Source organism: Varroa destructor, unplaced genomic scaffold, assembly GCF_002443255.2.
Source record: "Varroa destructor unplaced genomic scaffold, Vdes_3.0 BEIS01000001.1, whole genome shotgun sequence".
Taxonomy (NCBI): domain Eukaryota; kingdom Metazoa; phylum Arthropoda; class Arachnida; order Mesostigmata; family Varroidae; genus Varroa; species Varroa destructor.
The window spans coordinates 30,865,220-30,882,998 of record NW_019211454.1 but is presented as its reverse complement, the minus strand read 5'-3'; the positions used below and the strand labels follow the sequence as shown (position 1 = coordinate 30,882,998).

The 17,779-nt window shown below is 39.9% G+C and overlaps 1 protein-coding gene across 3 annotated transcripts in view; it reads left to right on the top strand.

The window, feature by feature from the left end:
• The first annotated feature begins 655 nt into the window (after positions 1 to 655).
• Positions 656 to 17,779, top strand: part of LOC111255417 (ras-related protein Rap-1b) — a 63,419-nt gene continuing 46,295 nt past the window's right edge. Inside the window, exons 1-3 of one of the 3 annotated variants that reach the window (XM_086986217.1) lie at positions 656 to 696; positions 1,107 to 1,281; positions 10,435 to 11,470. The gene's annotated coding sequence lies outside the window, so the exon portion shown is untranslated. The remainder of the gene's footprint in view (positions 697 to 1,106; positions 1,282 to 10,434; positions 11,471 to 17,779) is intronic. The other 2 variants (XM_022817376.2, XM_022817378.2) reach the window with 2 other exon arrangements.

Here is a 17,779-nt window from a genome sequence, read left to right as displayed (position 1 = left end):
CAAAAGCTAACTCCGGAAACGGTTATGGATTGGTTAATGTGATCAATTAATTCATTCAAGTAATATTAATAAATTCATTTCTTTGTCGAAAAATTCGGCTCTCCTGAGATTCTACTTTCCTTATCCTTTTACACGTATTCATTTACGTACTCGCTGACATACCTTTCCACAATACAGCTACAAATATACATCATTCACACTATCATCTACTACTCATTGTAAAGGGGTACGCCGAAAAATGGCAACATATCGTCCAGTGATTAAATTTCTATGCCCTATCCGTGTCTACTAAAAGCTCTTTATTATTTCGGTTACATTCAGAGCATGCTACACCGGGCAACATTCGTTTTTTCCTGGTGCGGCGCCTTTCGAAACTCCGCCGCTTTACGCCAGTCCACCATTCTTGCTGCAATGCCATTCGGCGGATCACAGTCCGCTATGGTGTTGACATCCTTGCACTTCGCCGGCGTCCGCGACATTTTCGTAAAATTATGTTAAAATTAAAAAAAGAAAACGTTTGAAGCTGGTTACGGTATACAGCCGCGAGCTTGCTGTACGGCATACACATGCCGCTATCGGTACTGACGTTATTAAAGAGGTTGGCATGCTGTTGTCGACATTTTTGGCGGTGGCTCCTACGTTGCACACGCTTTCTTATCATTTGCACTCAGGCATGAATCGAACGTCGCTTTCGAGGTCCATTAATTCGGTCATTTTCATAAATTTAGTTGTATGTAGGCTTCGTCTCTAACTCGAACTTGTAAAAATTAGGTCGTACATCAAACACTGACAATATCTATTCTAGCGGATCGAGTTAACCGCGTCAAAAAATGACTATTTCTATCACAGTTTATATATATATTTGCTCTATTGAGAATATAAGATAATACAATCGGTGCTTTGTGCCGTTACCGGTATTTGTGGTACCTTCAGGTAATCTGGGAAGTGTTCGCATATGTAGAGAGAATTAAATTATCATAAAAAATAGAGAAGGCCATTTGTGATAATCCCAAAAATCCTATGTAAATGTGAAAGCCTGCTTCCAAGGCTAAAATATCTACCGCTTTTTTCGAACTTCTGTGCCTTAAGCTTTTGTTCTTTTTTAGGCCATTGCATTTTAGAACTTCTAGTTCACTGTCTGCTCAAACAGTTTGGATCTTTCATACGTGGCGTATCTGAGCAAGATCCCAGCGTATTTAAACGTGCAAACATTCGTTCAGTCATAGTTGCTTTTGAAAAGTGATTCAAGAATCCACAGACGTATTTGCTGGAAAACTGCTGGTAAGCTTCTGAAATCTTAAAATATAGCCTTGATATGTAGTTGTAATGGATAAAGACTCCTTTAGGAAAATGCATATGATTTCGTCAACATGTCTATTTTTAACTGTCTGCAACTTGAAAACAAAAGAGATCAGTTGTGTCCCGGTTTATTTTGAACATTGTATGTGTATAGATATGTACGTATTATTTGAGAATGATTACTGTTTCTCTGGAAATTTCTGGAAAATAAGGTTTAACTTGGGCAGATAAGCCATGTACATAATAAAAGCTATTAATCATGTACGGACAATGTAAAAAATATTGCCATGTTAATAAGTAATTTGAAATCGTAATTTTTAAAAAAGAACTACGCTCTCATAATAGTAAATTACGTATATTATAAGTAGGTGTTCGTACACCTATTTCTACCTCCTATATTAATAATAAAGAGAAGCAGGTGTTACACGTAGATAGTTTCATAGGCCCTAGCTCGCCGATTACGGCTGAACTGTACCGTCTGTCAACAATTAGAAAAGGTTACTGCACTAAGAAGCCATGCCACGATTTGTAAACGGTGGTGAGCCGGCTTCATAATACGATAACGCTCGACCTCACACCGCAAGAAAGTTAGTTACCTGCTTTCTGTAACCTGGTGTACTACCTAGGTAATAAACTATCTGCTTTTTTTTTTTTAATTTCATAATACGAAAATTTGTTAAGTTTCAGCATGGTGTCGATAGTGTCTTTGATAATATCAAGCTATTATCCAATGGCAGATTGAACGAAGCCTGTGACAAAAGCCTGAAAAGTTAAGAGTTTTATACTGACCGATCAACTATATAGTTCAAAATAAGCTACAAGCAAAACGAGAGTATGCGAAACTAATTCTAGCTTTAAAATTTTATTTAGGTGTAGTTCAAATCAGGTTTGTTATTCATCCATATGACCTAAATAAAGGTGTTAGCTTCGACTAAACAACAATGTTTTAAAGCTCACTTTTGTATGCAGGGTGGCAATAGGTCGTCAGGGCTGGTTTTTCGGCACGAGCGTACACATGCGCTAACCTTATTTCAAGCGTTGTTAATTATTGAATAGGAAACCGAGCGCGAACAGTCTCCATAATTCACGTCTATACAAGTTTTGAATGGAGACTTCGTAAAAATTACTGATTTTTAAGGTTTAAAGGTTGACTCTCTGACGCGAATGATTCATTTAGAGTCAGAAATCGTGTAATTTGTGTTATAATAAAGTTTACGAAAGTTCCTAGCTTAAAGGACATCGCGTATTTCGGTCCGCCTATGTGGCCGATCCAAAAGCCAAAAAACAACGCAGCAACACAATGCGTCCGAGTTTTTAAGCATCGTTGATCCGGCCAACGGTATCAGTGACAGATTTTCGTTGTCTACTAATGCCGGAACGATATTTCAACTTTCCTGGAACTGCTACCCTCCAACTTGGCGTAGACAAACAAAACGCTGTTTGCCAGGACCGAAGCCGAAGGCCAGGATCCAGGCGTTTCGGCGGCTTGTGCGTGCCATTCATGCAAATTGGCATAATGAATTTGCGCATGTGCGCCATTATAGCTCTTTGCCGGTACTACTGTGCATAAAACGATGTACGCAGCATTATCTGTAGCTGTCATATCGTAACATAGCGAAGTTCTTCTGCTATGCACTCACATTTTGTTACGTTCTCCGTTTTCTTCTACCTCTTTTGCTTCGCGTTGCCATTAAATCCATCTTCGCATTTGGCGTCTTCTCCAAGTTGAAACAACCATTGTTTGAAAATGGTATTTACCGAGTACTAACTACCTGATGCTGTTCACCGTATGTCCTTCAGCTTGTCTCGGTGTTAAATCCTGATGAACTAATTCAATAAGCGACTATGCGTGGAGTAATGTTTTCAGAGAGGTTACTCTTTTTCCATTTTTAATTTCATGTTTAACAATATTTGATCAGCTGTACATACGGCCCGTTCTATCTGATCTTTTTTAATCAAACGGCATCTTTTTCGCGTTGTCCTGTACACACTGGTGCTGCTTATGGCCTGTGTCAAAAATATGCGCCTGATTCAGCTCCACCACAAACTTTTTTTCAGCGATGAGTTTGTCAAAACATTGTGTAACCGGTCAGGTAGCAACAGCAAAAGTGACTTCATAGTATTTTGTGTGCATTGATTGTTTTTGATGAAACATACGGTGGACCACACTGCTACGTTAAGTCAAAATTAATTGGTAATTTATTTTTTAATATCTGAGCAGTTCAATTTGATTTAACTATCGATAATATAACTTTCAGCACAACGGAATGTGAACGTTGTCATTAATGGTTATCGTTGTACACTCATCACGAAAATGGACTGCTTTATTCAGAGCAGTCTGCCTTCGTACAATGTACTTCTACGGCATAACCCAGTTTAATACTTGCCGTAATTTATGCCCCTTGTACATTTAATCTGTGGCATTGAATTGAAACGATTTGACAGATACGTTGTGTTACTTTGCCTCCATTGTCTTTTAACGACTCACCTGAGCCGGATGTATTGTTTTCCTAAGACTTAATCGAACCTCCGAATCCGCCATGTCGCTTGTTAGTCTGTTATCCGCTCTACCCTTTTTAATGTCGTTTCCTATTTTGCTGGCATATGCAACTTGCCTCTCGAATGTAAGTTATACGCTTGTAACTCACAAAGCCTGGGCCGAAACGGCACCGTCTAGTGTACATCTTAGGGGCCGACTAGTGCCTGAGCAGGGTTTCTGAAAGCCGTTTGTCGAACAAACGACATAAGGTACGCTGGCCTTTGTTGAGTACTTCGGCCTATGAATAGAACACGCTTTTGGTGACCTCGTTCTCGCGTAGAAGAGCGTTAACAGGTTACTCTGCCTTGTCAACTCAGCCGGTGAGCGAAGTTTGAAGAGATATTTAGTTATAGCAGGTAGACACAGTGTCCCACTTCAGGCACAATTTTATAAAATAAAAATGTTCTAATCGTGATAGTAACCTTTAGTGAAGGTAACTATCACAATTAGACAAACCGTATTAACACGTAACGTAACGTATGGTAACAAAACGTATTAAGACGTTTAACGGGAGTTATAGCTAAATAAAATGATTAATGTTTTATAGCGCGCTAACGCACATGATTATATTTTTAGTAAGGGCACTTTCCGAAGTGTTTGTCGATATAAATGAATAACTTTGTAGGAGAGAACTTTGTAGGAGCTTGTGTGACGTTTTGTAACAGTTACTGATACAGATAGTTTCAATTATACCTCCTGTTCCTACACGAGCCTAGGCATTAAGGTACAGCCGCCGATTAGATAAAAGCTGTATCAGATCATCAAAAGACGCTATTTTCGCCATAGAAATACATAGCAACGACACTTTTTCGATTGCCTTCTGATTGAAATCACTGCATTTGTCCAAATATATTCACTTTATTTTCTAAGCCCTAACATGTTTTTTAAATGCCGCCCGTCGTTTCATCTAATTATTACACCAGGTCGCGAAGGAACGCACTCGTTTATATTAGTTCTTTAACTAAAAGCTTTAGGTAAGATTTACTATGGTTGAGAAAGCAGCGCTCGGAAAAAAACGTTAAAAATAAATAACAGATTAAGCTTTACGTACGTTTCATTGTTTGCCGTACGTCTGTAGAAATAAATCGTCTAATGATTTCCACTTGTGAAATTGTCTTCAAATCAAAATAGCACCCCTAACATTAATAGCCCTAACTAAAATCGTTTTAAAGTAAAATTAAAAAAAAAACGCTCATAATCTAAACGTATTAACATAGTACTCGACCTACTCTTGGCCACGTGTATTAATCAGTGAACAGATTCTCGTCATTAACATTTGGCCTTTTAGACTGGTTTGTGCGATTTCCCGCTATGAAAGGCCACTATTTTGAGTAATTTTCCGTTGATTCCAAAGCTATTAGGGTATAACTACAGACGTTCCTCCGCGTTCCTCCGTATTGTTATGGTAAACGAATGGTTCAAAGTGTTAGTAAAGGCACAGCTTATTTATAAGGATACGCTGTATACACTTCTCAATACTTTTATGTAGGCGCACCGTTGAACTGAACCTTTCGAGTGCGGTTGCCCATCTCGCGTTTATCATGTCCCCTAAGTATGTCTTCTCATAGAAGAATCGTTACTTAGATCGGATTTATATATATATGATCATAAAAGTAAGTAATGCAAAAACTAAATATGTACAATGTACGATAGCATACATTCTAAATAGGTTGTGATAGACAACGCGCCTTCTTTACAGGCATGTTACTATCAAAATGTTTTATCGTGACTCATAGTGTCACGGCGATAGCTCCGGCCCGATTATGGTTCTAGCATTTGGAACAGGAGGATGATGGCTCATTTTGCTAAGTGGCTTTACAGCGTTTCATTTCGTTAAACTTTTCTTAAGAATTTCCTCTTTTCATAATGTGCCAGGTCAACTTAACATTTATGTAACACTGAACGGGATGATAGTCGCCGCACATTACTATATACGGTCTACTACTAAGTTGAAGTGGTTAGCTAGTATGGCGGATGGTGTACCTTATTCCCCTACAGAATAATATCATGTTTGTCTATTGTAATTAGTATCGTTTATTTTGTGCTCAATGCGCGGTACATATGAACCTACGCTTTGTTGAAACCATACACTGAATGATCATACATAAATCTCTATTTAAGTAGCGAAGGATAAACTATTGAAGTTCACTTTTGTCTTTCGAATTTTGCAGTTTCAGTAGGTATCAATGTGGTCGGTCATTCGTCGGAACTTGTTGCTTGTCCGGCTCGGTCTGATGCCCGCTAAGACAATGCAAAACTTTTGTTTGACAGAAAGCGAAATTGTAGTTCCTCTTTTAACTAATTTCTTAATAAATATGTCGCACTTCTTTTGTTTGGTCCCGGGCAGATATACGTTTTCTCACTGCTAATACATTCTTTTCGTACTCGCTCATAATAAGTATTGCTGAGGGAGCAAGCTCATGAGGGTTATTTACCTGTATGAGATGATTCTTCAGCCGTCTTCTCTATGTTCCGTTGCCAACACTGATCTCCCAGGTAATTCAAATGCCAAGGCCAGGACGTACGTATGGCATTTGTCCGTGATTTTCTGTGTTTTCGTAATTGCCAACCGAGTATCGGATCATGCACGAAGTTCTGCTTTTTGCAATACAGAAACCGGCATTGCTCAGTTTAGCTCCTCGGTAGAGGTAAAAGTGTGATATGTTGGAGCAAACGGATAAAATGCATGAACGTTGTTTTGTGGATAACGACACTTTTTCTATTAGCAGAATTCCCGACATATTCATGTATGCTTTTCTTCAATATTAAACTCTAATAATGTTGCAGCAAAACGGTATAAGGGGTCAGATATATGCACATGTCCTGTTATGTTTAATGGACTAGACCGTTAACCTTCGTTTGAAATCGTCTTTTTCTAGGCCCTCTAGCCTCATTTAATCGGCAAGTGTTTATGCAAGTAAATCGAATACTTTAATAATTAATAGAGTCTAGTAATTTAGCCCAGTGATGCACTCTATTATAACCTGAAGCGGCAAGCGTACAAATTTGAGTAGAGCCCATGTTAAACATTTAATGGGTATGAACTGTCATTCACCAGACGCTAAGCAGCACGTTGGCGAACTTCCACCGCGAAAACGTGACACAATCGTTGGCTGTGTACATTTTTTCCAGGTTCATGTTAGATCGTGTCTACGGTGAGATAACGTTTTCGCGATAAACTCACGTACATGTTATCTTTGGTAACTGGTCGAGGGCCTCCGGGGTAGCGAAGAAGAGCTAAAGTGTAGGTATCCGGAACTAGGGACTATGCGCTTTGATAGGAGGTCCTGAACATGTTCAACTATGAACAGGTGACTTGTAGAGTTTGAAATGGCACAGAGGTAAAGATACATTAGGAAGGCTTATTGTTCACCCAAGCGACTGGACTTAGCGTTATAGATAGAACGAGAAATATCTACGACGGTGGCGATATGCAAAGCTGGCATTTTACAGAAACTCCAGCAGATTTTGATCATTACGAAAATACAGTAGAAATATGGCGTGAAAGTTAGAAGTGATTCAATAAACCCTTATCAGTTGTATTTCAAACTACTGTCCGGTAACTCGACTGATGATGGGCTAAAATGAGGTGGCAATGCTCTTAAATGTTGGCAATAAATCCGTATGTGATTGGCCAACGAGTCCTTTGTTATCAAGTCGACTTAAAAAGATCTAACACATTTTAGTAATGTTACGATGCTGCCCACTTGCAGCCCGATAATTTAACTTATAACGATACGGTAGGCGTGTACCTCCTTTAACTAAACCGACTACGGTGTCTTAAAAAAGTATTCATCTTAGCCAAATCCAGAACAAAGATCGACTGAAGGATGTGCGGGTACATTTAGGCCTACAGTAGAATTATATTCTAGGACATTCGTTTATTTAGTGTGTATCCATTGCCTCATTACTTTTCCTGACCCATTGTTGTGTCGTATAATAAGAACACGGCAACAATAAGAATATTTTAGCCGTTGTATTAACGTAACGAGTAGAAATATATAGTCGTACAATGGCGTTTAACAACTCCTTGATGGGAACTCACTTTCGCGTCCAGTTATTTCCTCAGCTGTAGTTAACTGAAATGGCGCTGAACGGTCAGAAGAACTAAGTGCTAGCCAAATAAAATAAGCATTAATTTTAAGATTAACCAAGGACTGTTATCCTCATCACGAACTGACCTTTTGACGTGCACTTATCATTCTTAAGTAACAGTACAAAGCGCGTTAAAGCTAATGAGATTCTAATTGATCCTCAGGAACTTTTTCACCGCCTATACTCGGTACTGTCGATGTTTGCCTTGAACCTTCAGACACCCATCTATAAAGTGGGCGACAGCTAGAAATTTTGAAACTTAAAGAAAGCTTGCAGGTCCGATGTAGAACTCTTCACAGAGATTTTTCTAAATTCTTCTGAGCCAGCTGGGTCCTTAATACGAGAATCGATCTTAAGAGAATAATGCAGTACTTTCTAGCTGTCAAATGCTTAGTGAGCTCATGTTGCGAAACGATCTAGCAATAATGAAGGGGCCAGGCCATTTTGAACATCAAGGGAGCTACACCCGATTGTTGCTCAGTACTGCTCGGAGCAGCCCAGGCTGAGTGTCTAGTTTAGACCTCAAAGCTGGCCAAAATGAACATTCTGATTTGCGGTCCGTGGACCGTAATTTTTGCTACTTAACTATGAGACGCGCGACGTTTCTTCTTCAAATTGTTACCTAGTCAAGTATTTCTGTCGCTGTTGTCAGCTCAATCAGTTTCTTGCATCTGCCCCAAGCCCTGCTCGTCCCAGGCTTTTCCCATTTCATATCAATGCATCGTGTCCATGGGGCTTGTTCTCAGCTAGCTCCAGATGAGTCGTAACAGAAGCAGTCACAATAAGAAGAACGGATGAGCTAAAATACAGCAAACAATTCACTGACTGGCTAGGTCCGAACTCTCTGGATGTCGTTTGTGTCGAATACGTCCGTTAACTAAAACAGAAAGCAAAAGGCAAACAAACGATAGGGGCATTTTTCCTGACTCTGTTCTTTTCGTGGCCCACTCGGTCGCCTTCTAGTCGGTCATTGTCATTCCTGATGTGACAACTCTGTTACAGTTAGTTATAGCAATCGTCGGGCTAGGCTGGGGCGGAGCGGAAACGCTTGCCATTATTATCGCTCTTTTCTGAGACCATTGCCAGTTGTAACACTTCCAAGCTGCCAGTGGCCGAGTTCGGTTAGATAGTGGCCAACCAATCAGCAATTTGGGTAGTAGGTAGCAGTACTAAGAACGACCATCCCTGCTACGGAGTTTGGAGGCAGAGAATCCCGCTTTATTACGACATGTTGTACAATATGTTGGCTGTGACCGTTCATTTGTTTCAGGTCATAAGGGAAACCCAGAGCAGAAAACACACACCCGGTCACTCCGCTGCGGTTTCTGAAGATCACTCACTGAAAAGCCTGTGGCGAAAGCCACTGTTGTTTATGAGTGTACAGAAAGAGAAAAAATCAAAAATAGACGACGAGGTATAGCTATCTATAGCTATGAAGCTGTTTGCTGCTCACTTCGCCGTAGTCTGAGAAAGAATATAGTTACTCTTAGAAAGTAGTGCTTTTTAGAACAGAGAATTATAATCGAATAAACAATAGAAAGGCATGTCTTTACTTGACTTGGCTGGAAAGAGGTGAGTCCAAGCCGCCACCTTCGTCCTAGCCCAAATGACAAGGCGGCAAAGGATGCTTCGAACAGGCCTGGGCGAGCTATCACAAGCTGCATTTTCGATTAGCAGAAGGACGAAGAAAGATTAAAAAAAGGCTTTTGGGATCTGTCACTTGCTGATGTTAGGGGTGGGGACGTCGTATAAGGTATTGAGAGGACCGTGGGCAACCTGTCAACAGAACAAGTAACAGATATTGCCTGTTGATTCGATTGTTAATTTCGATTAGTGTCTGTATAGATTATGGAAGTGTTTAGGGTTCGTTCGTTAGAGTCTTTCAATAGCAGACGTAGCAACAGAAGCAAGAAGGGAAGAATCAATGATTAGAAATGGCAAGTCGTTTTGGTAGAAACGCCGCGTCATGTTAAGATGACGTCCTATGTTATTGTTTAACAATGTTTGAGCCTCGGTAATAGCAGGCATGGGACAATAAAGCAGCAATCATTTATCATAGAATTGGTTTTAAATTGTCGTAGTCACGTTTTCCTTTCGAATTGCTTCCATCGCGTGTGGTAGTTCTTATTTAGATGAAAATATCCGACTGGTGTATTCTAAAAATGTAGAGCTGTTTTCGAATACAAGTCTGCTATGGAGACCGTCCAATGTATTTAGTATACAAAATACTTTTCTGTATTCAAAGGTTAGTACCGCGCAGAAGCTCAACGATCCTTAGCCTTTCGATAATTCAACGTGCAAGCTCAATACGACATTGGATGAGACTACGCGTTGTTTTAGAGAGGTTAAGCAAAGAATCACGATCCAGGAGGTTTTATTTCATCTTTGACGTTCAAACTCATGCTATACTATTCACCTTATCCAGCATTACCAGCATCATTTTTTCTAGATGGATGATCGCTCCTGATAAGAATTTCTGTTTCCGTTGCACATGTTTTCAGGTATGAAATCAGTCCTGCTTCCGGTGATTTCTAATATCAACCAGATAATATCTCATCACGTTACCTTGTTATTTTATCATCTATAAAGTTGCTGGGTTTCGATTCACATATCATTTTCCCATTCAACACAGAGCCACGCTACTCCCAAAACTACCCCCAAACCCATTTCATTTGAACCTGTACACGATGAAATGTGGACTTGCTGGCCGATAGTTCTATTTTTCTGCGGGGAAACACTCAAGGCTGCTTCTTCGGTTTTATCAATTCCTGGCTCCCTTCTCTGAAGGCCGGAGCGGAGGGGCGCTGCATTATTTTAAACCCAGCTGGCACCGAGGCCGGGTCGTCGTTTATCCCGCGGTTGACCCGGTCCTCCTTGCCGCACGTCCATCGGACCAACGCCACGCTAGACAGCGGGTCTCGCTCATGGACACTCGCAGCTGCTGAGGATACCGCTGTGTATGAAGATGCCCCTTCTCTTCAGTCCATACACATTATTTGCCACAACATCGCCTTTACGTTACTCTCTCTTCTGATGGGTGAGGGAACAGCGAAGGGTACGCTTCAAAGAGTCCGCATGTACCGCAGCACGAACTCGGTGGCCCAGACCTCGGCGTAACGAGCCTCAGGAAAACACGTAAACGCATTTGTATGCTCACCAGCTGGTGTACTCAGATAGTATTCGGTAGGACGATTATTGAACGTGTTAAAACAGCTGTTCGCGAGCATTTATAAAAGTTTCGTCCGAAATTCTACGACAGGAGATTAGAAGGCAGAACTTACGAGTATAGGGACGATTGAGTGACGAATACGTGCCAAACGCGAAGTAAAAAGTGAAGTTTATTCTATAGGAGAAGTGGCGATAACTTTTTTGAAATTTGAGTAGTGTGTGTTGCTGCATAAGGTGCCCTTGGGATGCTACAGAGTCGTGGAGAGATTGACAAGTCAATAATATTTATACCCCGTAAAACAAAGGCGAAAAAGTCAGTGAGCTTATAAGTGAAGCGTTATCTATCTATGTGGAAAACTTTAACTCAAGGTGAGCAAACATTTACCTTTAGATTTCGATCAGTTTGTAAGTATTATGCACAGGTGACACAAAAAACAACAAGTAAATCATTTCACCAATAGTTTCCACCGTCTGATTTCCTCTATACATATTACCGCTGGTGGTGCCACTTCTACGTAGAGTTCTTTTTTTTCTGTCTACGTGCGTCAGTTTGATGCCTGCTTACGTCTATTCAATAACAGCTGGGACGGACGTGTTGATCTATCTGTTCCTGAAGCGTTATTAAAGGGGTGTTGATCCGGCCGATTCGAGCTACGAAGGCTGGTCAGACCATCGTAACTGATGTCAGCGGTTCTATCTGCGCAGTTACCCTATGTTCAATGCAAGCTTATCTGAAAGATGAACGCCTTCAGATAGGTATTTGTTGAAGCCTCAATACGTTTTCAATTTTTGAGAGCTAGCTACGAAAAAGGAGAACGAAGTATCGGTATTTTTACAGTTGTCGAAGATTTTTATTTAAACTTGGAATCTGTCTAGAAAATAGGACGGAAGAGCTAAAAAAAAAATGTTCAGGATCTGTGATCGCGTGTAACCTGCATTTCAAGTTTTTGGAAAATATATACATAAATAGTAACTAAACTAGTAAAGTTAATTCTAATGACATCTTTATCAGCATTAACTATTAATAATCGATTCATAACCACCCAACAGAAATATAAATAGATCTCAGTTTCAATCTTCTAAATGATTCATATCATCGTGTGCGTTCAACATAACGTAAAATGGCTTCAGTTCGGTTTAACATGTTTTAAAAAAGATATCGAATCAACAGATGATGGCTATCAGGGAATGGTTTCTCTCGGCAGATCATCGACGAAGACAGTTGTTGAATTTAGCTCAATACCGGCATTTAGTTAATGGATTTGTATCAAAGCCTGGTTAAAAAATTAGCGAAAGAAGGATACGCGGATCGAAAGATGTACCTCATATGAGGTATTTCAGCTTGTTACTTCTATCGTACGTATTGAACTATGTATATTGTACGAAAAGCATGATTAAAGAACAAAACATTCGTCTAGGATACATTAGTTTAGATATATTAGTTGGTTAAAACGCTTTAAATTTTACAACGGAGCTATAAGGATGTGATTCTAGTTTAACTCGAATTCCCTTGCTGCCATTTCCGCTTACACAGAAGCCACATACAACAGCGTACGCTTCAGCGTATGTTTCATTACGTAGCACTATATCTATTAGGAGAGAAGCTCGACAAAAGTAATATCCATCTCGCTGAAATGAGACGTTTGGACTAGCACTAGGAGCTGTGAGCCCCAATTGAGCAGCGTCTACATACTCTTTCCTTTTGCGGGCCATGAAACAATATGGGTGCAGCATGGTCTCAGGCACCGGCGTGAGGGCCTGCGTCTGCCTCGTAAAATTATTGCAGGGCCACGAGCTCTAGCAGAAGAAGATTTCTAGCGAAAATAGTATAGAGTAAATTTCTATGTCTCAGGTTGCTTAGGTCAGGCACGGCAGACTATTAAAGGCGTACTACCATTTCAAAAGGTTCCTGAACATGCTCATTGTTCTATCTGGATAATGCAGTTAAAATGCCAAAGACGCATATAGAAACCGATTTTCGTTTGAATATGTTGGCTGAAGGGTTCTAAACCTATCCTGCCAAGCAACCTGTCAGTATCATCACCGCGACCCGTTCTAAGCAACAATCCAAACACATAGTAGGGTAAATGTATATAATCACATAGAATACATTAATTTTTTTTAATGTGTATCAAGTGTATACATTTTCGCACAGACTCTTCCGGTGAAAAACGGCCTCTTATAGCTAAATAGTTAGGTAGAAAAACAAGAATGATTAACGTTGTTTGTGTATCTCTAACAAAGTCGCAACCTTAAATTAAGCGTTTGTCTACGCTATAAGATTGAAAATTCTCAGTACTAGAGCGTATGTCTATATCGGCCTTACACAATAGCAGTTCGACATAAACAGTCGTGTGAACAGCATAGCGGCTGTAGAGTTCTAGCTAGCTGCGTAAATGAGCTTCGTCAGCGTAGGGGTAGCTGTCGTCACTCGGACGTCAAGTCAAAGCAAATGCGAGAGTTCATGGTGAGTTTTTTTTATTGAGCGAGATGAAACCGGCTGCTGCTAGATAACAGTTTGTGTAGTTCCTACGAGACGACGCTGTATAAAAATCTGTCGCAGCAGCCATTTTTAAACAGGTACTCCGGCTTTACGAGATGGATACATTGAATAGGAAACGGATCACATATACATATAGAACATACGCTACACAATGAGCCACGATAAGTTCCACCAAATATAAGATGAATTTCACCCAGTTGAGCGATATTTCGACTTTGTCACGAAACATTATATAGTTCAGTCGAAACTCTACTACAAGAGTGTTACATGCATCTGGCGAAAATGACGTGACAAGTCCGGAACGATTAACCTATTCCTTATGGGCTCTTCAACAGCTGTCGTGGTTTTCTGTCCTAATGTCCTAAGAAAAGACCTCAGCATTCCTTGAACTTTCTTGGTCACAGAGAAGGTTCAGCTGAATTTTTCGCTACGCACTTTGTTGTATGTGCTTCCTGCATGGTTTTGGTGCGAAGGTCCGAAGTCTATGCTCTTCGTCGCATTCTCTCTCTCTCTTTCAGAACGTAACTATCTGACAATATTACGGCACCTCGGTATCGACTATTTTCTTGGTTCTTAGGATTACCGTCGAGATACCATCTGCTAATTATAGAACTGAGCTTTAGATAAATCGAGACAAGTTCTAAGATGTCCGCGAAAAAATGTGCTCTGGTTGTTATAGTTTCAGGCACTTGATTATAATATTTTAGGCTCGGTAGTGACTTGGCAAGTCCCTAGAACCTAATACGAATCGGCATATTAAGTCTATATTGTCCTAACAACGAGAAGCATGTTAGGTTATACAAGCCTGGCGAGAGTTGAGCGAATCAACTTATACAGGTTTCTCGTCAGGCCTAAAATGCTTGCCTATCCTAGTTCCTTACGTAAGGATTAGAAGGCATTTAAATTTGTTTTTGACAAACCAGCGCATCGGTGCAGTGTTTTTAAATGTCTGAGAAAGCGGCTAGGTTGAGTTGACGTAAATGATTAAGATTATATACTTTGGCCTAAAAATGTTTTATCCTTATCTGTAGTAACGCTACGAAACAAACTAATGTTGTAATAAAATCTTTTTTATAGAAAAACAATTTGAACTGTTATAGCTTATTAAGAATGTGATAATTTTAGTTACTTAGGTAGATATTCGTGGATTATGAACTTCTTTAGAGAGTTTTGTCTTGTATAAATTGCACAAATGTACGCGAGTATTACGGCTCAATAGTGCCGACCAGTCGCTTGAGTAAGTAATTTTATATTTTCCCATATAATTCAACGCTCAACGAATAAATATATGGATAATGTTTAGAATTACCGATAATGAAAATCTGTCAATAAGGTGCTTCCAAAACGTATGACTTCTATAAGATGAAAAGGAACGGCTTCTGTCTCCAACCGTCTGAAAGAAAATACTGTGTAGTTGTGTAAAACATTAACTGCAAGAATGGTCGAATGATATTAAGCTGTAAGTACGCAGCAGGTTTTTACCTGTGAAATATTTCACAGTTCGGCTATTCGCATAATATAAATAAAGGCCTTCCAGACGCTCACAAGAGCTAGATACTAGAAAAATAATTGAATACCCTATATGTCGGCTTTGAATATGGATATATGGCGGAAATAGAGCTTAACAATTCAGCTCTGAGCATCTCGAAATCGATTCTAAATTACATTGTTATAATAAACGATGCAAATTAGACCGCAATCTTTTTCTAACATGGTTCTGTTTGTGGCCTACTAATCACTATTGTGCAATATATCCTGAATAATAGGCATCTTTGTCGGAACCAATCCGCAGGCTTCTGAAAGATGCGGGCATTAATGTATTACGAATCTCAGTATATTATCCGTGACTGGACAGCGTTTGAAGGTAGGCAATACTACGCTTTCTTGATTCCCAGAGCTAGACATCAGTGTCATTGTGACAAAACGACAGCTATAGAAAGCAAGCGTTACCTCGATGGGGAACAAGCATTGTAGAATGGTCATTAGAAATGGCGTCGCAGCAGTATAAATCCCTCCGAGAAGAATGGCCGCTCTATCGATAATGAACTAAACGTTTGCGTCACAGTCTAGATAACGGATTTACAAAATAGCTAATGAATAGACCAACAAAGCAATGCAACGTATATACAATATATACCAATTTGAATGAGAAGAAATGTATTATTTGAATCAATCAAATTAGCTTTAATAGTTGCAGTCTTGATTAAAGGGTTGCTGCGCAAGGGGCTCCTTGCAGTAACGATACACATAGCGGCATTAACGAACTATAGCCTTTTTATTTACTATAGAACTATACTAAATATCGTACTTGATTGTATTAGTTTTGCCTTCCAGAAACAAAAACGAGTTAATAATTCTGTTTGTAAGCAGATATTCCAGTTGGGGAAAGACATTCGAAGAAGAAATTGGGGCAAGGCATTACAAGAGGAGACACTGTGCACGGTATGTGAGGACGTCAGCGTGTCTAGAAATGCTTGATCGTTTTAACATCGAAGCGAAGTTTCGCTCACGGGACAGTTTGTCCGTTCGTAGTTCTACGTACGAGAGATAACAGCGAGCAGTATGCCGAAACGAGATTGGCACAAGCCGATGTTCATGATTTCAAATAAAATAATAGCCTTCCTTCGATTCTGCAACTGCTGCTTGCCTTTCGTTTCTAAGCACTGTCAAGGTACCCCTTTCGTAGGCAGGGTACGAAGAGCCACCATTTGACCAAAATATGCATCTATTATACAAACGGACGCTGCTTTTATTTTCTTCCATTGTTAAAAATTCTATTATTCAAATCGGGTGCAAACAGAGCATCATTTATACTAAGCGATACTGAGTTGTAACAGCTTAGGGGAATGACATAGAAAAATTCTAAAAGTGGCAAATTCGTGATGGTATTGGTTAAAGATTTGACGAACGAGGAACTAGAGCCTTCAAAAAACCTAGCAGAACGCGTCGAAAGCGATAAGTTCTTTGAAGAGTGTTTGACCAACTTGGAAATTTATTTAGAAAGGGCCACCGGAAAAGTTGGTGGCCTGAGCTCCCAACTACAAATGATTATCCAACGCATTGCTAAAAAGGATAAGCTAACAACCAGTTGCTGAGTTATGCTTGCCTCTCATACAAATAACAAGAAACAGCTGACGACACCGCCACACGCGCTATATCAGCCAAATCTAGAAGCTGTTGATGATGATGATGAAAGGCCATGTAGCAAAACGAATCTAACAAGGGGCTTATTGCTTTTGGCCAAGATAAGCATCTCGGCGATTAGGCAAATCCCACCGGAATCCAAGAAGTTGAAGTACAGAAAAATATAGAATTAGAAAATAGGTTTTTTCGACCAGCAAAACAGGCAAGCTTACGATACGTAAAAATACAGCTGGCAAGCCAACTAGGATTTTGACAGAAGAGGACATGTGGCCGCACAAAATAATTTATTGCGATTTGAAAATCGACAATAATTGCACCGTTAGAGATAAGACAGGATTAATAAATAAACGTCGTTGCAACATGTGCTGAGCCTTACGAATGTACCCAGTACAACCTTTACCAAAGACATGTAATATTCAGGAGGCAATTAACTGTATATTTTCTTCATTACGCTGGCGGTGACAAGCCAACATATATCTCCGATGTCCCTCAGCGAGAACGGCCTGAAGTGAGGCAGGCAGGCAGGCAACGCGAGATTCGAGCTATCCAATTTAGGAAGCACGGTTAATATTCTGGTCCTATGTGTTCAACCTGTATTCCTGAAGCGTGCGATACGGTGTTGGAAAAGCGGACTGATAACTGCGAACGATTAACTCAATATAAACAAATTGAAATGCTAGCTTTCCCTTTCAATCAGTAGGTAGTATTGCAATAATAGGAACTCATACCCCGGCTTGCAGAATAACGATATCGCAGACTATGATTACTGTGTAACGTAATTTTGACGTAATCGGCCGTTACGCATTGATTCAACTTGTGTGATTTTCTATTGCAAATTATTGATTGACGTAAATTATTTAGGCCGGACACAATTCCAGTGAAGACAACAACATTCTCTATAACAGGCTACTAAAAAAGTGTACCAGATAAAAGGTGTGACACATATATCTAATCATGTATGTCTATTGAGAAGTAGATGAGTCATCTACTAAAGGATCTATTTCGCTCCTCAGGGATACTCGAGTCGAGAA